This window comes from Vanellus vanellus (genome assembly GCF_965231255.1).
Source record: "Vanellus vanellus genome assembly, chromosome: 1".
NCBI lineage: Eukaryota > Metazoa > Chordata > Aves > Charadriiformes > Charadriidae > Vanellus > Vanellus vanellus.
In genome coordinates, this window is record NC_138905.1 from 198,314,917 (window position 1) to 198,339,141 (window position 24,225).

The following is a 24,225-nucleotide window of genomic DNA, read 5'->3' on the forward strand; positions in this document are numbered from 1 at the left end:
CCGGCGCGTCCCCGCCGCCATGCCGGCCCGCCCCGCCCCGCTCCCGGCAGGCAGCGGCGGCGGGCGGGAGCGGGGCTGCGCGGCGGCGGTGCGAGCAGCGCCTGAGGTATTCTCCCTCCTCCCCTGCCCTTCCTCCGCGCTCCCTCGTGCGGAGCGGTGGGAGGGGACGATCCGGGCCGCGGCCCGCCCGCCCGCCTTCCGTCAGGGCCGGCCCTGTGAAGAGCGAGCGACGTCGGCGCTGCCCTCTGCCGCCTCCCCAGGCGCCTGAGCATGGAGGGGGCCCGCACCCACTCCCCTCCGCCCGCTCAGAAGGGGTGAAGCGCAGCAGCCGGCCCCGTTGCAGCTCACTGAGGGGAGACGGCAGCCCTGCGGCCCCCGTGCCTCGCGGCGCCCGCCCCGGTAACGGGAGGGACGGCGCTTGACGGCCCGCAGCCGCGCCGTTCCTGGCGAAGCCTCTGCGCCTTGCTCGGGGCAGGGAGTTGAGGACTAATCTGCAGTTCATTGAACACCTGCTTAAAATCACGCCCAGGGTGTGGTTTAACTTTGTCCGAGGTTCGGTAGCACGGGTCTTATTTTTCTCTCTTCGCACCGAGACGCTGGTTCTGTCAGGTCTGTTTCTGCCCAAGGGCTGCGGTGATGCACAGGCTGCCTTTTGAAAATCCCTTCTCTTAAGCAGCCTGGAGTTTGCCTTATAGTCGTTTTCGGAGGTTTCAGTCTCAAGAGGGTGAGGTGATACGGCACTCGGTCTCAACGAGCGTTTCTGCACTGGCAGTCTCAGGCTGCAATATCTCGAGTATTTGTTGCTAGCTTTTGAATCCATATTGGCCCATTTTCCCTGAGCGTGAGCTGCAAGGAGCTCAACAGCAACGACATTTAAGTCAGTTACGTCAAGAAGGCTGTCAGTGTGGACCAAGCCAGCCTGGTCCCTGGGGCTGGGGGATGGAATGAGTCAGGAAATTGTTCTAGTGATAGCACGGAAAATGCCTTCTCTCCTTATTGCCTGCCTCTGTGTTGCTGACACTGTACTCTTGGTTGCATTTTTAAAAAGCATTTAGCATTGTATGATTTACATCATGAAAGAATCTGTTAGTATGATGGCTCCATAGTAACTGCTGTAATCTAGCTTTTTTCTGTAGTTATTCCTTTAATTTGTACAGCAATGTTTCAAAGTTTGAGTTAATGTTTGAAGGTATTTTGATGTATTGGTGGACATTGTTTGCCTGACTGGAGAAAGATTGTGATGAAACTTGGTAATAATTTTGCAAGGAGTAGGTTTTTTAGATTGATCACTCATTTGTGCTTTAGTTTTGATTCATTCCTGCTTTCCTTGTGGGGAATGTATTTTTTCTGTGCACTTTCATCAGGAGTGTAAAGCACTTTCAGTAAGTTGAGTAGGAGGAGGAACTGACTGGCTCTACAGTCATTGAGACTGGTGTTTCTACATACACGTCAAATGCAGCGTGTGTCTTTCATCTCTTTTCAGTTGCTCTGACTGTTAAAACTGGTCAAATAATGCAATCCACTGAATAATGTTAAGTAGTTTCATTAGATAGTTGTACGTATGCAATGATTTTCCTTGTGGCATTTTAGGACTCCGAGTATTGTGGTTTTAGCCCTAGTAATACTTACTTATGGTTAAAATACAGTGTTTGGATGTATGAAAATTAATATATGCTCTGTCTATTAATTTCAACAATAAATTTTTAGCTTGCTGTCATTGTAAGTTTACATTTTTACTTTTCCCAGGGGTGACTAGTGTCCGTTGTCTGTTTTGGGCTTCCACCAAGCATAAGCTTTTGTTTCAAGCTTATATTGCCTTACAGATGATGTGGTAAAAGCTGTTTGCTTGTGTGTATGTGTTTGTGCTCTAGAATGATTGAGTAGATATTTTTCTTGCTTGTTAGCATGGACTGACTTTGAAAAAGCTCCAGTATAGATTCTAGTTTGCTGGTCAGTTAGAATTCATGACATGATGCTGTTAAGATTTTTAAAGCTACCTAATGTCTCCATTTTCTGTTTTGTGTTTCGTCGTGTCCCTGTCCCCATCCCCCGCCCCCAGCTTTTTTGGTAGGTTAACTTCTATTTGGGGGCAGACTTTTTAATAGGGCCTGTAGCAATAGGACAAGGGGCAATGTTTTTAAATGAAAAGAGGGTAAATTCACACTATATATAAGGAAGAAACTTTCTCCTATGATGAGGGTGATGAAACACTGGCACAGGTTGCCCAGAGAGGTAGCGATGCCCCATCCCTGGAAACATTCAAGGTCAGGTTGGATGGGGCTCTGAGCAACCTGATCTAGTTGAAGATGTCCTTGCTTATTGCAGGGGGGTTGAACTAGATGACCTTTAAAGGTCCCTTCCAACCCAAGTCATTCTATGATTTCAGGTATCTTCTTTATACTGTTAAATACCACAATACAATATACTGTCATCCCTCCTTTTTTCCTCCCTGACATTCAAGTTGAATGAAGGAACGCTTGGGCCAGAGAAAGAATTCAGACCTGAGTTTTTCCATGTGCTTGAGGAAGAGAGTTTGCATGTTGGCAAAGATAAGAAACTGAGTTTTTTCATCTCACAATCCAATAGAACTTCATTTGGCCTGAACAAAACAGTCCTAAAGTAATAATTACTACATGATGCAAACTCCAGAGTCACCAGGAATTGGTCTGAGTGTTATAGATGTAGACTGGTAATGACTTTGGGATCTAGTGAGACTGCTATTTGCTCAAACATTGTTTTCTCCAGCATGTTGTGTCAGTTTGACTAGATTTGGTTTAGGTTTAACTAACAATGCATTAGCACATGGCATATTTCTGGTTTTATTGACTTCCATCTTTACCTTTTTAAACTTTTTCGATAATGTAGGAAGAGCAGAAGGGTTTTCTGATACAATTTTTGAAGCTACTTTGGTTCAGGAGAATGAACATACATATCTGATTTAACTTTCTGAATCAGGGTATCCCCTTGTTGCTCTGTGTTTTCAAGCATAATTTGCCAACTATGTGGCTACATCGGCAGTAAAGACTTTAAAACAGTTTAAGTGTTAATTAATTTTAATTAATTATAATAATATTTCTAAAAGGCGTATCTGGAATCGGCATTTTTCATGACTGAAGCCTCTTGGCATGTACATTAAGCATGTAGTGTAACAGGAAAAAAACCTCCTTTCTTTTTCTGTTGGTATGTTCAGATATGGAGGAAAAAAATTAATGATATAGAGGCTCGCCCCTGCCCCCAAGGTTGAACTCTAAATTGAGTGTTGTTTAAGACTTGATATGTTACTCTCTGAAAACAACATATATATCTGTACAAGGAATCATTATCTGGAAAATAATCATGAATGTTGGGGAAATAATGTTCAGAACATATATTTAGAAGATTGTACCCAGGCTGAGAACATATGCTATTCATGTGTGTCTTCTAAAAATATTTTCACATGCAAATTACACACCCGTTGGCTTCTTACTTCTAACCAGATTGTTGCTGCATGATGGTCCCTGAGAAACAGAATACGGAGTGGGAGGTACCAACTGAAAACTTTTGCTATGAAGGTTTTGTTTCTCAGGTTTTATGTTTGCTTGGCTTTCCATCTTCTTTTTCCAAAAACTAACAAAAGAACATTAAAATTTAAACTTGCAAAGCGCCATTTTGGAAATGTACAATATGAATACAGTAACTAATTAATTATATGTATACCTCTTTTTCTGTTTAATGCTTAAATAAGTTATTAATGTTCTGTTGTTAAGTATGCACCACAAGAAAGCTTACAGTCACAATAATCTCAAATTTGGTAATTTTTGTGTATGTAAAGTCCAGATTACTGTGATTGTAAACTTACTTGCATTTCATAACTACTTTTAAGTCCACAACCTACTAACATTGCTGATTTTAATGTGTACATGTTGTAACCTTTGGCTATAGCATCGTAGTATTTTAACCAGAGAGAGGGAGATCTTTTTTTGAGACAGAAGTTATAAAATCAGTAGCTAAAACTTGAAGCCAGGTTCTTTTTTGTCAACTGCTGCCTCTTTAAATCCTTTTTTCTGGAATAAGAACCTCTTATGACCCACCCCACCCCACCCCCCCGCGCCACACTTTTGAAAATAAATGCTACATCATTTCCCTACTATGGTGTCTGTACCTTTGCCAAAGCAAGAGAAATCTATTCACAGCTCTGAGTTAAAGGTAGACTTGTTTTTTTTTCTTGGGTCTGAATAGTGGCTCTTATTTTGTCATCCTTAACAGAAGCATCATCTTTAATCAGTAGCAAAGAGAGAAACTTTAGGCCTGATGCAGTGTTCTCAGAAATCATCACAAAGTTTTCCATTTGGGAATTGCAGCTGGCCTTCAAAATACTTTTCCTTAATTTACATTATATTCTTTGAATTATTTTACCTCCCTGTCCTACAGCCTCTAGGCTTCTGACTCCATTCCAGTAGGGGACAATAGCCAAAACTTAGTAGCTTTTGGGTTTTCAGAAATGAATTATTTTCTGGAATATTTCTAGTGGGAGAGTATCAATGATAAAATGTAGCTTCAGTAACCCATGTAAAGATGAGTGATCTTTGGTATGCTCATGGTCGCTGTGTTGTGTACTTGTGTTGTTAAGATTCTTCCAATAGTTAGGTTACATTCCTGTGGCATCATGGTGTGGCATTGCTACTCTTAGTGCAAGTCAGTGTAAATAGGAAATACATTTTAATGTTGAAGGAAGAAATTGAATTGGACCCACCATGAGGTAATATAACAACAGTCAAACAAAAGTCATGTCTCTGTAAGGGCAAAGATCTTGGCTAGCTTGATTATGATGGTAAGGCCTTTAAAAACTGATGTGGAAGTTTGGAGATGTATTTGTTAAATGTCATGCAAAATAAAAAGTATAAAAGTTTTATAAAAGTTTTTGAAATTAAGTGAACAAATCATGGATAACATTTGATGCCCAAATACAATATGTTGGTTTCTGGTCTCATACTATGTTGTTTTGTTTTTTTTTTTTTAATTGGTGTTGCTCTTTAAATGCAGGGCATATTTGACTCTCTTTTTTCTTTGGCTTTTATACTGACTTTCTGTTCTTCTGGATGAATTTTTTTTCAGCAATAGCAGCTGAAGGCAGTGTTTTACAGGACTTAGGGAGATTGGGATGATGTAAAATGTGCCGTTTCTCTTGTGTGTGTATTTCTAAAAGGGAAATCAACTCCAAATTATACCTATGTAAGTATGCAATATTGGATGTAACATATGAGTCTTTAAAAAGGATATAATTGTTTCATTCCATTTTCAAAGTTACTTTGAAGGCTGGCTGTTTTGTTTCCTTGAAAATAAGCAGTAATCAAACATATTATTTAAAATCGAACCCTTGTGACTCTTGGAAAAAGTTTCTAAATATCTTGCCTGCAGAAGTTGGTTCAGATGTTAGCAGAATGAAGACTATTAAGTAACACACTTGCTGTCCAAAAACTTAACCAGTTCTTGTTACAATCTATAACATGCCTCAAGACATTTTTCATGTATTCCAGTTTCTGGTGGTTTCAAATGGAAGGAGTCTTTTCACTGATTCTGTGTTGGTAAGATGGCAGTCCACACTGAGAAAGAAGGAGGAGCAATGATGGATTTCCTGAAAAGTTTAAAAGTGACAGATTATCCATTCTTACTTATCTAGTTAAACTTACACTGACATAGTTACCTATTCATTAGAGACTTTTCCCTCTGGGACTTATAGACATTTTAGCTAAATTTTACCACCATTATCTTGTGGTCCTTTTCTTATTTAGTCTTGGATTTTTTTTGTACTCTATAATCCTATTAAAAAAAAATTCCTGTATAAGGACGCTAGACTGTTAGAGCCACTGATACTATGCATAAGCAGAGGCTTCAGTTGCTGGCCTCTCTTTCTAATAAGTGCTGTATAAATGCAAAGAAAGACTTATGGTTATTCTGAAGAGTTTAAAAATACCCGTCCCATCTCATCTTTCTTGAATTGCCTAATTCTGTGTGAATGTAAAGCCTTTGCAAAATCTTTCCTGGTTTTGAATTATCCTTTGGTGATTTTTTTAATGTCTGAAAACATAGTATCAGGCTTGGTGTTAATGTGTATTTGGGAAACCGCTAGTAAATCTGATGGTACAAATTCATTCCTTAGGTAGGGTTAATCAAAGAAAATAATTTGTCTTTATGAAGTGTAGGACATAGATATTTTCATCTATCAGTTTTTATTTTGTTGTGGTGCTGAAAGGCCACATTATGCTTGAGTTTTGTTATGCTGGTTGCTGTAAGAATACATGTGGTTCTTCACCCTCAAAAAGCAAACATTTTGGGCCTGGAGACCATTATTCTTCTCTAAATAAAGAAATAAATATTTTTGAGAAATCCTCAAACTGTTTGTAAAGCCTTTTTCTAGAATTCTTAGGTCCTGTGTTGGCGAGGGATATGGGGAGTGCACAGGGGGGAATATGGTGGTGATAAATCTATTACTTTTTTTTTTTTCCCTGGAGCCTAAAATACCAATAGTTCAACTTCTAGCTGAAAACAGATATTACTACCTTCTTGTTTGCTAATGTAAACACATCACCCTTCTTATTCTCATGTGTTGCAACCTACAGGCCTGTTAAATGCGTCTAATTATATGTCCTCTTCCCTGTCAATCTCTCAACCTTTCTTTATACTTTAAAATTAAAGATAATATGTTCCAAAGCACTGATAATATTCAGTAATTGTTCTACACAAAGCATAATTTCTACCTTTGTCTTTAAAACAGAAGGGAACCCCTGTAATTGTCCTTTCAGTCTGATAGTGCTTCTCTCTTATATCTGAGTTGTTACTAACTAGCCACACTGGTAATTTTCATGTAAACTGTGGTGTGTTAATGCAGAAGTTCTTGAGGTGGGCTGATGTCATGTTATCTGTATGCTGATGTTGTTCTCTGTATGCAATATGGTATAATTGACACTCACAACTATTTTTTTTTTTGGTTTGTTTTCTAGTTAAAGTTGTCAGGAAAGTAGTTTTCTGCCTTGTCAAAAACTCAAACCCAACCATCTGCTTTTTATATGGCAGCAGCATATCACAGTATCACAGTATGCTAGGGATTGGAAGGGACCTCAAAAGATCATCTAGTCCAATCCCCCTGTCGGAGCAGGAACGCCTAGATGAGGTTGCACAGGAAGGCGTCCAGGCGAGTTTTGAATGTTTCCAGAGAAGGAGACTCCACAACCTCCCTGGGCAGCCTGTTCCAGTGCTCTGTCACCCTCACTGAGAAGTTTCTTCTCAAATTTAAGTGGAACCTCTTGTGTTCCAGCTTGAATCCATTACCCCTTGTCCTATCATTGGTTGCTACTGAGAAGAGCCTGGCTCCATCCTCATGACATTCCCCCTTTATATATTTATAAACGCTAATAAGATCACCCCTCAGTCTCCTCTTCTCCAAACTAAAGAGACCCAGCTCCTTCAGTCTTTCCTCATAAGGGAGATGCTCCACTCCCTTAATCATCTTAGTTGCCCTATATCTGTCTTTGTAAGATATCACAAGAGCATCTCCTTGCAATTTGTTCACTCTTCCCTCAGACAAGGTGCCAGGACAGGGAGTTGTTACTTGGTAGTCAGGTATTGAGCTTCCTGTCTCAACTAGAATGCCAAATACTATACAAGGTTCTATAAACGTGGAAATGCAGTTAGTTTTGCTGCAAGCAAGTATTCTTTAGTAAAATTTTACTTTCTAAAACACAGAAGCAGTATATTTTGGTATTAAAAGGGGACTTAAATATTTAGTAGAATCAATTATTCAGTTTCTTGAAAAAAAATATAGAAATAAAGATATCTAAGATGGAGACTTTGCTGGTAAAGATATTCGTTCAGGTTTTGGATCTGTCTGATCTCTGGCTTTTGGCTTTAGAATTGCTTGCTCGATTCCTTTCTCTTGCTGCTTCTTACCTGCATCTTTCAGCCATGTCCCATTCATCATGGTGTGGCTGATACATGTGCATCATCATGTGACCTAACTTCTGCCACTTATACACTGGTGGGAAAGTTTGTTGAGAGATCTAAATTTAACTCTTTCTGTGGATAATTAAGAGTAAAAATCTTGGAGTACTTTGAGAACTAGTAGAGCAGGTCAAATAGGGACAGGCCCTCCATGCAACCTAGCATATGCCAGTGGCTATTAGTGAATGCTTTTGAAAGGCATGTAAATAATGTCTTGAACTGTAGAATTTAAAAGGTTTTCAGTGTATTTTTTTAAAATATTTGTGTTTACAAATGCCCTTCAGATGGGCCTAAGAGTGAGGTTATCAAAGCTGCTAAAGCTGATTTCTTTCTACATATCCTGTTGCTCTTGTTACCATTTACCGAGAAGATTTTTTGGTTTACAGTAAAGTGTCCACAGTAAACAAAAATTACCATGAAATCATAATAAATGAACAAAGTAAATAAAAATATTATGTTCTCTTTCAGTTGTATGGAATAAACGTAATTTTAATTAAGTTTTATTAATATCTGAAGTTATTTACAATAGTAGGTAACGAATGTTTAAATAAAATAATTATTTAGAAGATGGGTTTTACTTTGTATTTAGTTAGTGTGGTACAATTCATATATCACCATACAGTGTATATAAACTGCTACTCTATTTCATGCTTCAGAACAGAGGTATGTTACTGAATTAATATAAGGCAAATTTCTTTTGTAATTCAGCTTGTGTTATTGGGTAATCATGTTTTTCTAAAACACTCCAATTTTTTTTTTTCTTTTTATGTTTGGATACTTTCAGTGATTTTTTTTTTTTTTTAATTAGCAATGCTGTACCATATTAAATCACTTCTCCATGCATGAAAGAAAAGGTGTAAACTGGAATACAAATCCAAAATGGACATCCTTATCAGAGCCAAATTAGAGCAACAAAATAAAACCACAGTACTAAAGCAGAGGTTGCCAAACTTACTCTGCTGAAGTTCAGTCACTGGCATTGATGATTAAAAGACTGTTGGTGCCAATAGGTTTAATTTCCCTGGTTTTATAGGTATCTCTGAGCAGGACCTCTATCCTAAGGTGATCAACCTGTGAAACACACCTGAAAGCAGGACCCAACTCTGTGCTTCCTGCCTCACTTACTGGTTTATTACCCTCCACTTCACTCCATCCTATTCTCACATACCAAAATCTACTCATGTACAGCAGGCCCATCTCCAAAACTGCTCTCAAAACTGTACCTGCTTAAAAGCAGTTTAAAGTGAAATGAAGTGTGATACTGGTTACAGGGGTAGCTGGGAAGTACTATAATATGTCATGCTTAGAAATAGTGTATGGCAAGTAACTGGTCCCACAAACCCTTCTGCAGATAAGTAATCCTATCAAAGGCAGTTGAGTGCATTTGATTAAGGATTACATGCGATTAGTGGTCTGCAAGGTTAAGAGTGCGACCTGTATCATTAATGAGTGTTCACATATTAATGCTGCTTTGAGCAGGAGGTTGAACTAGATGACCTCTGAGGTCTGTTCCAACTAGGATGATTTTATGATTATCACACTTGTGTTATGCAAATAGATATTTCATTTATAAAAAAGCCAAACCGTATTAATTGAATAAGCTAAGCCCTAGCAAATTGTTGCAATTATTTTACCTATTGCATCATGTTGTAGCATGGAGTTGCAAATTTGACCCAAGTTTAAGACTTAAAAGAGTTAAGAGAAATACACCCATGCATTTTTGTGTATTGCATTGAATTTCTTGTATACAGTTTTATATCAGATTGAATTCCTTGTATCGGAATTCCTTCCTAGCATACAGTTGACTTGGTTCCAGTTCTGGAACTAGTCCAGAGCAGAGTGCCTGAATATTTGATGCTTTATGTGCAGTTGAGCTGTGTGAATGGACTTAAGCTTACTCTCCCGATTTCAGGTACTGCCAGCACTGAGACTATGGTAACAAAGCCATCAGTGCAAGTTAGCACCCTAAGAAAGGTCTGAGGGCCTAAAAACTTTCCAAAGCAAGGACTCAGAATGTGAGAGGGCATTCTTATATTAAAAAAAAACCAAAAAACAAAAAACAAAAAACCAAACCAAAACAAAACCCACCAAGAAACAACAAAACCAAACAAACCCAAACACTACCACTACCTCAAAAAACACCCAAGAAAAGCCCCCATGGTTAGAATATATACACTATGTAGATTCTGAATACATGTAGATGCTGAGACACAACTGGTTAAGTTTAATAAACGATATGTGTTAAGTGAATATTAAGATGAAAAGTCTTTACTGTTATTTAGGGAATTGTATTTTGATTAACAGTAGTATGATCCTTCTCATTAAGATGCATGGGGAATTCATATGGATTTCCTTCCTGTGTTTGGGTAAAATTTGTACCTATTGATATCTTTTCTCTGTTCTCATTTACTATTGTTAATTGCTTACTTTTAAGAAAAATGTTGGTGATAAGGGAGGAAATCTCAAAATTACTGGCTGTTAAAGGCCAATCACTTTCACACGCATGTGACCAGAAATGTTTTTATGTAACATTTTAACCCTTCTAAATATGGGAATTAACCACAGTAACAGAATGTAGTTGTTGTCATGTCTTATTGTTAGCAGTGTATTTCAAGGAAATACTTGGCTATTTGTATGCTTTTATTTAAAAAGAAAAAGGAGGATGGTGACATATTAAGTAATGTGTGAAGGACTTGACAGGTCCCCTGGACTTTTAGGGAGTATAGAAAGCAATTAAAAGGAGTTAAGAGGCACAAGGAAGGAGCAGAGTGATTTCTCGATGCTACTCGTCACCACAAAGGTGTTGTGGACATTTTATACTTTTCAAATAATGTTGATGAGATATTATCTGATTATTTGATTAGAGAATCAAAAGATTGAATGCTAGAATAAAGTGCTACAGACCTCTAAGTCATGAGGACTCGATGTGATTCATTCATTCAGTGGTTCTAAAGTCTGAAGAGGCTGACCTGCTAAGACGAACGCATCTGGTTAGGTTGAGATGCTGTCCCAGAACACCAGAAGCTATCGTGTTGTATGTACCATACTTTTAAACTGAAGACAAGGAGCAGATCTGGAATTTGCAGACCAAGGACTCATATTTTAATGCCACGTAAGTAGATTTGAATACTGAATGGATAGTCAAGCAGTTCTGTGAGCACAAGCTCTAACAGCACCTAGTTTCCTATGTAGTTGTATCTTAGAGGTAATCAGAAGTACCAGGTGCAGTTGGGGTATTTATAAGGTGTGTCACTTACGTAGGTGTTTGTTTTCTAATAACATAGGCGTATGCTGCAGCCTCTCCTTCAGTTTGGGCAGTTTGTGGGTCGATCTTTATCCACGTGCCCAGTACTTGGAATCTGAAACGTCTGCATTCTTATTAAACTGCAAATGACTTTTGAATCTTCTTCGAATCCTCTTCGACAAAACAGTTTGAAATCTGGTAGTGGATTCAAAAGTTAGAAAGGGTCAGGCATAACCTAGGCAGAGGCAGACACAGTAAAGGGCATTAATATGTCTGTAATTGTCTAAACAGTAATCTAAGTTGCTTCTATTGTTAGTGGAAAAGAGAGACACATCCACATATATACTGATATACTCACGTGTGGTGTGTAGGTCATCCCACCTTCTTAAATTTACAACATATGGCTTCTGACAGGAAACTGTCTCAGTAACCCAAGCAATTTTGGTGTGGCCCTACAAGCACTGATTTTTAGTGCAATTAAGGAGATGGCAAACTGTGATGCAGGGATGGAAATGAAAGTTAAAGCAGTCCAAGAATACCCTATACTGCTTTCAGTGATCTACCTTGTAACTTACACTTCAGTGACAACAGTAGTTTCTGAAATGCTGACATTTGTAGTTGCAATTAGCTATGTGCTCTTGTTTCCTCAATTTCCCTCCTGTTGTATTAGCACAGTCATTTGTGTTGTCATGCAGTGACTTGGATCAGAAAATTGATCTTGACTTCAGGAGGAGTCTATAGCAAGCAGCAATTTTTAACTCAAGTTAGTCCCTCAATATGGTCCACTGAGTGGCCCCACCAGCAGATACATCTGCACAACTGAGGCTGGGGCACAAGGATGAGGATAAACAGCAGGAAGGTCATCTCGGTTTGAATTGGCACTTTTACCAAAATACATGTTCATCAACTTATTCCTCTAGAACCTATCTTAGCAGTGATTAATCTTGTAATCAAATAAGCATCCGAAGTAAAATCCGAGAAAGCTGCAAGGAACTTGCGGGCAATCTTCTGAGGATGGATATATTAGCATAATAATGGCAGATGCCATTTGGTATTTGCAGTTACAAAATAATTGACAGTGGAAGGAATAACTTGAACTACTTGATAATTCTAAATTACAAGTGAATGTTCTGCAAAAATATATGTATCATTATAGATGCCCTGGTGAAAAATTCTTTGCAGTGTGCCCACTGTAAAAGAAGCGGCCCTAAAAGTTATTAAAATCATGCTCCACAGTACCATTAAATGGAAGTTCTTTACCTGGGCATTGCTGCTCCAATGAACTGTCCATCTGGTTTAATTGCAAAAGTCACTTATACTTACTTTATCAATCAGTGCATATACATATCCTCTGTGTGTTTTTTTTAAATGCTATTGATCAATAACAAGTTCTTGAAAACTAAATAAATTCCCTAAGTTTACACAAAATAAAGTCGCTGTATTTCTTGCTTTCAGTTCAATTTCTTCACATTATCTGTAAATTCTCAATAATGGCAATACATTCATTCTGCCATTTGGAGGAGCCTGTGCCACAGAATAATGATCTGAAGAAAGCTCACTTATTTGCAAGGAAGAGTCTTCATTTGGGAAATAGTACAGATGCAGCTAAGAGGTGCTTTGTCAAGTTCAGGTAAGTACTTTTTCTTTGTTATTTTTTTAATTATACTTATTTGGGTTTTGGTAGGCTGGCAGTTCATTTAAATTAGCATACATGCAGTGTCATATCAGAGCCAGTCAGCCTTTGTGTTGGTCATTTGACAAGTAAAGTATCCTGAAATGAAAAGGCATGTGCAGTGGCATGCATACTTATGAGATGCATGGAGGGAAATTGTTGTCTGGAAAATTATTTTGGCATAATTTATTATCTCTGTTGAGAATGGAGATTATGATGATTGTAATGACAAAATTCCCCTTTGCTACAAGTTCTCTTTAAGAGTTTTCTTACAAATTTCTTTATTTTCTGAATTCAGTATTTTGCTAAGCCAGGGTTGCTGGTTTGAATGTAAATTCCAAAAACTCAATCTCAAATCACTCAGGGGAAATAAAAAGGAAGTCACGTTTAGGTGTTCATAACTTGGAATATCTTCAAATTCTCTATTTAAAAAAATTAGCTTTTGAATTTTCTGCCAGTCAGAGGTTTTTTTCTAAAATGGATCCATAAATCTTGGCATGGTAACACTGGATCAGGATTAATTTCACATGAATGGTTACTGTACATTGTGTTTATTTTTTCTAGACATCCAGTTCTTTTTAAAACATAATAATGACTTCACAGCATAAGTCGGTTTATAGTCGTATTCTGCATGGGAATTGTATGCAATGTATATTCAATAAGAAGTATTAGCAGGAGAAGCATTAATTATGAATACTTAAACAGGTACTTGAATTTCTTTTTGTGTGTTTTCATTGCAAACTGCAGGGGTTTTCTCACTGGCTATGGGTTTGATGTTTCAACCAGCAGTCAAACGGGCAATAACTCGGGGGGGGGGGGACCCCAAAAAAACAACCACCAAGCAAATTGCTTATCAGAAAGGCAGACTTATCAGAGTTAGTCAGCCTTTTCAGTGGTGCACACAAATCTAGAACCTGTTTATAATACCTGTCTGCTTTGTTGCTAAATCACTGGATTACCTGCATACATAAAACTGTATCTTTCTAGATGCATATATGATCTGAGAAGCCTTAACAATACCACTTGTCTTGCTAAAAATCTTACAGCATGAAAAGTACTAGATTTTAAAAATTTAATACTATCATATCTTTTGGGTCCAGAAACAGAGGCTCACTTGCTTAACTTTATACCCATGTCAATCCTGGTACAGTAGGGATACTTAAGAACTTCAGTGACATAGAAAGAACAGTACTTCTTAGTGTAAGCCTTTACATTAGTCTCCTTATACTTAGAGAAAACGTGAAGATACTGTTTTAAATAATGCTTTATAAACTCAATGGATAATAAAAAATTAGAAACTAGTTAAGAAAAGCTTTTGAGCTGTTAGTAGGGAACTCCAAACAGGGACAGCACCAGTGAAAATGAGGCTGTTGCTTCAGTGAAGTTCTAAAAGTTGAAATGCATTTAAATGAAATCATCACAAAAAGAGAATTAATTCTGGAGATACTTCTTAATTTTTCTGGTTTTATTTTTCCCTATGGAGGCTATGAATAGTGTCCACCGGATACCAATTTCAAATGCTACAGAACTATAAAAACTGATGGCTTGGTGCATATGACTTTATTTTTAATATATTTAAAGAACAATATTCTTAAGCATAATAGGTTTTTCTGTTGGTGAGAATGGCTTCTGGCAATACACAAAGTCAAACTGTTATTGAACACAGTTCAACAGAAGCTAAAGTGAGACAAGAGTAAAACATAAAGGAAGTTCAGTATTATTCAATAATAATGCTTATGATGTGTATAATATAGATATTGAGAGCAGCAAGTGTATTTTTCTTCTGAATCTTTCAGCAGAACTATTATTGTTCCTAACACAACCTCCTGTACATGGACAAAATTGGGTTTTCCTTAAAGAATAAAGAGAGTCCTGTATCTGAAGAGTAAGAAGGTAAGGTATTTGAGATTATATTATTTCAGTGAGCAGTTAAAAGTAATTTCAATGACTTGTAATGCACACAAATATACAAAATTACTTGATTTGTCATGCATGAAAAGTTCCCAAATGGTTTATATTAGTTTCTGTTTGTTGTTTTTCCTTTTTATCTCATGGGTAGAATTTCTGAAAGTATTCAGCTCTGCTTTCTAAATGTGTTTTCCCTGAAATCAATGAGATGACCTGAGTGGGAATAAAGGTTGGTTTATCTTTAGTGAGACAAAGTTAAGTCATCCCTAAGTGATTTTGAAACCTCATCCTTGAAATACTAAATCTTTGACATTCAGTGGGATGAGAATCTCAGAACAGACTGACTACTGGGGACTCCCAAGCTACAGTTCAGGTAAATAACTTCTTTGGAGGAGGAACTTAAAGGTTTCTTCTGTTTTAAATTATGATAATTAAGTAGCAAAGGGTGCAACTTAAACTATAAATATTTTCCACTTAACATTTAAAATAGATATGCCTATATTTGTGAGAGGATTTTTTAGTTACAGTTTGAGCATTATATAGTTATCTAACATTTCAGCAGTACTGTTTCTAAAGAGGACTTCTTTAATGGCACAGAACACGAATGTCTAGTTCTATTCCCAGCCACATTTTTATCTTGTTTTCCAACATGTAGCTATGAGTATGTAGCTAGTTCAGCTACTGCAATTTCCATTTTGCAAAGACAGAGATGTCTTTTGGTAATGCATGCATAATTTAGAAGTAACAGCTTCTATACTGGAGTGTTAGGGGCTCTGTTCAGATCATGGGATTAACTTGGTTTGTTTCCTGCTCCAGCTGGTCCCCACTTTCTCCAGGGGAAGGGTAGCTCAGTTGTTTATGTTGCAGCAGCCCAGTGCAGTTTGTGACTTAAAGCCTTAAAGCCACCCAGAACTGGTACTCCTTTACTTTTATTTCTCCTTTTGGAAAGTACAGTGGTGCAGCAGGTACTGCTACCTCAGCACCAGAGGCAGGAAACTTGGAGAGGAACAGGGCACACAATGGGAACAGGAACTGTTATGGTCATGTCCTGCAATCTGTCCTAGTTTATCACCCAGGGTCCTCTTTCACTCTCTGTTTTGGGGAGGTAGGGGGGTGGAAAATAGTTCTGTAATTAGTAGAAAAAGACCAAGAATTTTTCCTATTTAAAAAGCAAAAAGTTTTTCTTCTGCATGATAATGTTTCAAACAGGAAAACATTAAAGCTTTGGGGAATTTTTTTTTTAAGACTTGCCTAATTTCAATTATAGACTTTTGCCTTCTTCAAAAATAGAAAGATGCTGTAAAAGATCAGTATTTTGATATTAAGATCAAAAATAAAAACGCAGAGTATTTTAAGAAGAAAGAAGATTACAACAAATCAGAGAAATACATGTATTACTTTTTAAAAATATTTAACTTCAACGAACCATTAACATCAATGAGATATTTCGTGTTTTCTATGTTCAGTTCTGTAGGCAATATAGAGGTTGAAAGAAACAGGTGCATCTGAAGTAGATCATCTGATTTAAGAAAGTAAGCAACTATTCCTGCCAAGTAATTGCTTAAACAAAAATATTAAAATACAAGTGTTTTCGTAGTAGTTCTTTAATTAATTTAGAGTAAGTAGAAGAAATATCACATGCTTGTAGTAAGTTGCATGATTCTTCAGGGGTGATGAAAAATACAGAATGTTTTTTGCCCTAGAATATTAAGTAATTTCTGTAACCGTTGCCACAGGTATCCCTAACAATTGGAGGCACGTTTCTGCACCTCTTGTATTTGTGAAGTTATATAAAATCTGAGCAACAGTTACTAAATGTTCTTGATAATGAAAAAAAAAATCGCATAGCAGATAGCACATTCAATCTTAGAGAAGTGACATCTTCTAAGAAACAGTCCGTATTGCTGTAGATATGTACGTGCCATTAGCACTGTAAATTAGAATCATGGTATCTGAGCAATATATAAGCTGTGTACATACCTCTCTTTGTGCTTAATACATTGCTGTATTAGTATAATAGAATATCTTTGTTCAGTTTCTCTTTGGAACACAATTAGTTGCTTCTTCCCTTTCTGAGATATATCTTACCTTGTTCTTGGGGCTTGTGATCCAAGAATGTCTGAGAGAGGGCTCCTTGGCTGTGAGAGCTGATGTTAAGCCCTAAGGTAAGCTACACAAACGATAGCAGGACTGGATACCACCTAACAAACTCTGCCGGTTTTGGTTCCCAGCATCATGATATTCTTTTGAGAGCAGGCCCAGAAATTTGTTGTCCTGATCATCAACATCCAACTTAAATAATCTCTTCTTGGATCCCACCATTTCAGTGTTGTCATACCGAGCTGGTTGGTAACATTTTTGAAGGAGGAGACTCTTCTGCCTTATCTGCAATCCAGCTATGGGAGTTTCAGGGTATTCCAAGAGAGGATATCTCATTCCTGACATGCTCGCCAAGAAGAGGTGTTGAAGCCTGTGTAGTGTCTTGAAGATTAACTTCATTATCCTACCGTGGAATGGGTAGTTGTGTATGTGCTTCCTGGTTGCCTGGTTTAACAATACCCAATGGCCAGAACAGTTAGTCTGAAGTAACACGTCTCTTCCAAAGATAGTAGAGGCTGCAGCACAGCAGGAGGAAAGAACTATGGAGTATTTTCTGGGTCGGGAAAAGGATACATTTTCTGGGGTTACAGTCCAAGTTATGAAATACCATCTTAGAGGATACAAATACTGTAACTGGTATCAAATGAGGACTCCAATCAGCACATCAAAGAGGGATAGTCAGTGACTTCAATTTCATTTTATGCGGCACTGTGAATACAGCAGTCATTTAGAGACCTGGCTTTGGGACTCCAGATACTTCAAAAGGGCAAGCGGTTCAGTTGAAGACACTCTTAACTTAAGGGGCAAAGTATTTCAGTTTGTAGATGGATGAAGTGCCCTCTGCTTTGGTTTAGTTAAAGACCGTGTTTGGAGATGTACCTTTTTGCTAAGTTCTACCAGTTGTTTCAAGGACTACTTCCAGAATTTACTTTCTGGCTCATTGATGAATATGGTCATGATTCTTTAAGCAGTGTCTGTCTTGGCACAGCCTTCTGCTTCTAAACACCAGGTACGGGTGTTTACTTTGCAGTCTAACCTATTTCTCCTACTGCTTTTTCTCTCCTCCATTTGTAGAGACAGTGTTCTTCATTGCAACTTGCTGTGGACTAACTTCCTACTGGACCATTGAATCCTGGAGACATCAGTTGTATATGTTCCCAGCTTCCAACCTTGTTTATCTGACTATCCTTCACAGAACAAAGGGTAATGAATAGAATCTTACACTTCTAGGGGCACAACCTGGGGCCAAAGGCAAATGCTACATGGAGTGAATTTCCTAGCCGTGTTTTATTTAACAGACTATATCTCTCTCTCTCTCCAAGATTAATCTCACCTTAGTAATAAAGAAAGCAGGACCTCTGAGGATTGGAGAGAATCTTGGCTGAGGGGTTTGGGGGGAAAAAAAGCTTTGGAATCTACAGGAAAAAGAACGTTTTATCTCAGTTCTCCCGAGTCTATTGGAAAAATTAGCCCATTGTTAAAAAATTCTGCATGTGTCAAAATAAGCATTGAAGTTAATTTAAAAGTAATAACTTATGGTATAGCATCCCTCAGGATGCTTTCTGTAAAGTAACAAATATTTTAGATGAAGTTACTTTGTTACAGAATTTCATAGCATTGAGAAATTGCAATTCCTATATACTATAGACTACATTTACTGGCAGGTCCTTAAAGTGCACTGTTAAGTGTTTGTAATGAGATAATCTTTCTATGTAGAGGTGTCATCTTTGTTCAACAAGATTTTCTGTGTTAGTATGCTCTTCCCATTTATTTATGACAGGATGCTACTATTACAAGGATTGTGTTGTTCATTTTTATTTTCAATTTTTTTGTTCTTACTGAGATTGACCAACTAGCAAGCAAAACCCCCAAATTTAAGTACCTCAGTTTGCAACACAGATCCATCCTTAAGATTAGAACCAGTTTAAGTTATTAAAAATAAATAGTTTACTTTTAAAAAAAAATATAACTGATATACCTATCAGTACTTTCTATGTGCTAGCTAGATTATGGTCGATACAGTTCTTATTCTTAATGAAACACATAGAGTTCACCATTGATAAGCAAGTTACTACTGTAGATATTTTATTTATCCAAAGATTTCTGGGAGTAGGGGTCTTATTTTTCAGGGGAGAGGGAGATACAGAGACAAAAGCATGCCTTCATGTTTCATATAGTTTTCGTAGTTTACAGAAACATAATTGGTACATTTTCTAGACTTGCACATTGTAACTTAAGCTTAAATGAATTACTGAATTTCTGTCCCACATATGTGCATTTATCTTGAGTCTGTTTTGGAAGCTATTGTAAAACAAGTCATAAGTAAGGAGGAAAACACATTCTTGTTTTATCAGGTGATTCTGATGTCTCAACTCAGTTGTCTGGGAGATAGCATTCATAGTGTCCTAAGGGTAACGTACTAGTTAAAACTTTTTTTTTTTTTTTTTTTTAGTTCTTTTCTCCTTTAAGGAATATTTGGGGAAGTAACTAAAGTTTGTTCCTTTCGAAGCCAAAAGTTTGGGTTTTTTAACAGTGCAGCCTGAATTTGCAAATGCTGTTTCAACCAACCAAATAAAGTATAGTTAGATAGTGGTGGAAGTACTATTGTGCAGCTGAACTAAAAGGATTTTGTTGGATAGCTGCTTGCCTGTTATTGTCATTGGCAAGTCAGAGATAATTTCCAAAGCTGTAGTCTGGCTGAGGAGGAGTAATTGCTTTGATGTGTATTTTTCAAGCCAAAACACACACTTTATTTCTACCAGTGTTTTTACCAAGATTCAAAATTATCACAGTGTTGTTGCTGAAGAAAGTTATTTTTAAAAGAAAAAGTATTATGAAAAGAATAGTGACACCTGAATGTCACGCAAAAAACTCTTGTCAGCTGAACTTCTGACAGAATCTGGCAGAAATTCAAAGTCTGGTTTGTCTCTAGTAATTCCATTAGCATTTCAAAGGTTGATGATGTTCGGGGAATTACACAGGAGGGATTATTTTTTAAGTTAAGAATTAGTACTCTAAAGCCTTGTCTGCACTAGGAATATTGCCACTATCTTGCACTAGGTAAATGGACTATATCTCAGACACCCCAGTTCTCTATCAGACATTTTGCTACTTTATCTGTACTGGCATAATTAAAGTATTGGCCGTCATTCCCCATAGTGTGAATAGAGCTGTATCAGTATAAAACCATATATATTGGTAGCTTATTTACGCATAGAAGGAAACAACCTAGGAAGGCTGGCCCAATTCCAGAAATTGTTTTTAATTATATTGCAGTTGCTATGCCTGTATAAACTATTTGTATTGGAGACCTTATACCAGAAGAAAGTGACTTCATTCTAGTTTATTTGCTCTTATCCATAGAGCCCCATAAAAAGTTACACCACTTCAGTTTCATAGGTTCAATTTGCCTTTGTGGGCAAACTTGCCCTTTACATGGACTTATCTCCATCTATGTCAGAGGATATAAACAATGAGTGTTTTGACAATAAAAACAGATCTTCCTCTCTAATACAAGCCTAATTCTATTCAGTTAATAGTAGAACAAGTGCAGTTTACTGTGAACGGTTAGAATATTTCCATCTGGCTGCATGCACCAAAGCCTATAGAACAGCTGCCTCCCTCTTGAATCTTAGCTTAACTCTGGTTTTTGGTATGGAACACAATGTTTTACGTATTCTGACCAAACTTTCAATTGCTGTGTTATAGATCAGTATCTTGTCTCGCTTTTCTGCGAGTGTAAATGAATCTTGTCCAGTATGTGTTACTGAAGAAAGAACTAAGAAAGCTGAAGTCAGAATATCGGAACTTGAATCATTTGCAAATAAGGATGATCTGCATTTGCTCATTCTATAAAGATAATGTGGAGCAGATTCAGATGATTCCTGTTTTAAAGCTACAGGTGAGGGAGAGATCTTGGTCCCCTATTAAAAGGTGATGAGGGGGTCACGATGGGGAAAAGACTGAAAATCAGTATAACCCTTCTGCTCTAAGCCTGGGAGCAGTAAAGAAAGGACCTAGTCAGAGAGTAACTAGCAGGAACAGAAAGAGCCAAAAGCCCAGGGACCTTTGACCATTCAGAGAACATACACTAGCTTTAATTAGCTGTTCTCTGTCCTATGTTCATTGACTGTTTGTTCCACTCTCCGTCCATTCTACCTCTTTACTTCTGCTTCAATTCTGCTTACTTCATAGGCTTTTTTTTCCCCTAGTCTGCCCTCCTTACTCTGTATCTCCTTCCATTTTCTTTGCAAGCAAAAGCCACCCCCAAAATAGAACTACTGTTACATTTACTACAATCATGCTGTTTGTGAACTTTTCCCCCATGCTGTCTTATCTGTTTAGACTGTTGGCTTTTATATAATCGGGGACCTTTTACTGGCCTGTGTTTATGCACTGTCCAGCATAATGGAACTTCCAATTTTCATTAGTCCTTAGAAGACCTTAAATATGATTAAGAATAATATTCCTTTATCCTGCTTTTTCCTAACAAATCACTTCTAGGCAAATGAGAGCCCTTAATGACATGAACTATATGAGATTTAACAGGATAAGAGGAACTTTTCTCTTGCAGTTTTTCGGTAGGTGAACTAGTGATTTAAAAGTATAATGTTATAACTGTGGTTATATTACAGTCCAGCATAATATAATGCACGTTACAGAATGAATTTTATACTGAATATGTTTGCATTGCACTTGCAGTGGTTTGCAAATTGGTCATTTGTTTTCCGTGCTTTACAGCTTGTAAATTTGCTTTCTAGGAACCATTTTGGTAGGTGCGGGTTGCTTGTCAGAAATCCATTCCAAAGCTTCAGCGCAGAGCAAGCAAGGTACTAATAATGGGTATGAATGGATATCTTGAGGATAACAATGGATATGGCGTCTTCAAAAGCAGTGGCATTCTGGTAAGAATTTGCATATAATTTATTAAACAGTATGTAATAGTTCTCAGTAAAATGTGTTTGTGTACCTCTCTGACAATTTGTCTTATTGTTTAATGGAAATTTCTTCTAAAATGTGGAAAGTAGGAGGATTGTTCTATATCATGTAGTATTTTAAATTCTGAAACAGTGTACAACTTTAGTTTACTTAGCAGTGACTTCTTGCATATAAAACCAGTTAAAGTATCTTTTTAGAAAAGCGGGTTATTTTAGAGAAGTAGTTAGTGGCCATTTATGGCTCACTGTGAGCCTGTTTCTCTGAATATTTAGAACTGAATATTTTTGAACTGTCATTTAAAAAAACAGCTTTTTTTGCACTGAGTATACTCAAGAGTATGCTATAACTAAACTCTGGTGGCATATTTCACCACTACACCTGCAACTGTTCTAACAGGCATTGCATCCAACTTTGCAGGAGATATGAAACACTGATGTAATTATTGACAAATTAATCATAGCTGGAAACTTTTCATCCTTGTATAGATTTAAAAAAAAAGTATAATGGCAGCATGCTAAGTTACTTTTGATGGAAGTTTCACACTATTTAAATAATGTACACAATTAGAAAATGCAAGTAGAAACACCAGTGGAAGTTTCCCTGTAACTACAGTATAGTAGAAGTGGTTCCTTTTAATTTAGTCTTAGCTTAGACCAACAATTCCTTAAGCAAAAATTCTTGGTTTTACCAAAACCAATTATGTTCTTATCCATGTATATACTGATATATCAAAATTCACAAAGAATCTGTGCCTTTGTTTTTTCTTCCTACTCTTTGAATCCCACTGGTGGTTGGTATTGCAGTGGACCTGTTCTGCTAACAGCTGGTAGTTCTTAAAGCTTCTTCTTAAAGGTATTTTGAGGTCCTGGGTATGTATACATCATGTAGTAAAGAGCAGCAGAGAGACTGAGTGTTCTTCTGATGAACAAGGTAGCTGTTCCAGCAGCATGCTACTTCCAGTGAAATTAGGGTTTTTACAGACCTCAAGAACTCTGAATTTTCTCATGCCATGCTGAAAGCTGTGGTGGCTCAGGAGGTGATTCACAAGCAGATTAGGCATTAATCGGATGGGCAATGTTGGTCAGAGGGATGGTGGTTAATGTCTGAGAGTGGTAACAGCATCTGGCCCACTGCATGCCTGTCAGAGGCTTTAGCCCTGCTGAGAAGCAAGGATAAGGAGCTCAGACGCACCATTGTGCTAATACAGATACCTCCTATGGGCACCTGATGAGAGCAGCAGAACTGTAGTGTGTCCTGGGCGAGGAGGAGTACCAGCCTGGCTGACAGAGTCTAGTTGCACGGTATTCAGTTGCACAGTATAGATATGCACCATAACTTAACAGCCACCTAAGGCAGCATTAATTAAAACAGAGTATCCTCACTAAGCTACTGGGAGAGGAAGTACAGAGAATGCCTGGTAGATGAACTCCTGAGAGGTCTGTGGCCAGACTCTAAAGACATGATATAAGTGCAAAAGTTAGACCTGTTTTAAGGCAGTTTCTGAAAAGATTAATGTATGCAGTCTCCTCCTTTGAAATTATATTTGTCTAGAAGTGACTAATAGTGACTTCTATTTAATATCCCTTTCTGCAACACTCAGTTTTTCATTTTTACTTTCTAGGTGGGTGGGAGATAAAATCTGGCCCTTAAAGTGCTATGCACTCATTCCAGTGCCAAAATACAAAGCACAAATCAGCAACTGTAATGTTAAGGCCACACTAGGTTCCTCTAGCTGCACTAGACAAGTATGCATGCTAGATATATAAGCTTAGATATCTCCTTAGATATATTTATAAGTAGTTTTTCAAACTGCTGTGATTCTGTAGGCTACCGTAGTAACTTGGGATGAGGAGTGTTGATCTGCTTGAGGGTAGGATCCCTCTGCAGAGCGATCTGGACAGGCTGGATTGATGGGCCAAGACCAATGGTATGAGGTTCAACAAAGCCAAGTGCCGGGTCCTGCACTTGGGTCACAACAACCCCATGCAGCGCTACAGGCTTGGGGAAGAGTGGCTGGAAAGCTGCCCAGTGGAAAAGGACTTGGGGGTGTTGGTGGACAGCTGGCTGAATATGAGCCAGCAGTGTGCCCAGGTGGCCAAGGCGGCCAACAGCATCCTGGCCTGTATCAGAAATAGTGTGGCCAGCAGTATTAGGGCAGTGATTGTCCTGCTGTACTCAGCACCGGTGAGTACTGCGTTCAGTTTTGAGCCTCTCAGTACAAAAAAGACACAAAAGAAGTGCTGGAGTGTGTCCAAAGAAAGGCAATGAAGCTGGTGAGGGGTCTAGAGCACAAGTCTTATGAGGAGCGGCTGAGGGAACTGGGGTTGTTTGGCCTGGAGAAAAGGAGGCTGAGGGGAGACCTTACCACTGTCTACAACTACCTGAA

General features: G+C 38.0%; 2 long non-coding RNA genes across 2 annotated transcripts in view; both read left to right on the plus strand.

Annotated features, from left to right (window-relative positions):
• The first annotated feature begins 10,936 nt into the window (after positions 1 to 10,936).
• LOC309685316 lies at positions 10,937 to 14,778 on the plus strand. The gene is made up of 3 exons (XR_014270432.1): positions 10,937 to 11,089; positions 12,677 to 12,851; positions 14,693 to 14,778. It is a non-coding gene; the product is annotated as an uncharacterized lncRNA (long non-coding RNA).
• Positions 14,779 to 17,981: 3,203 nt separating this feature from the next.
• The window catches only part of LOC309679793, a 29,803-nt gene continuing 23,559 nt past the window's right edge, over positions 17,982 to 24,225 (plus strand). Inside the window, exons 1-2 of the long non-coding RNA XR_014269850.1 lie at positions 17,982 to 18,104; positions 21,662 to 21,805. This is a non-coding gene — a long non-coding RNA (uncharacterized lncRNA). The remainder of the gene's footprint in view (positions 18,105 to 21,661; positions 21,806 to 24,225) is intronic.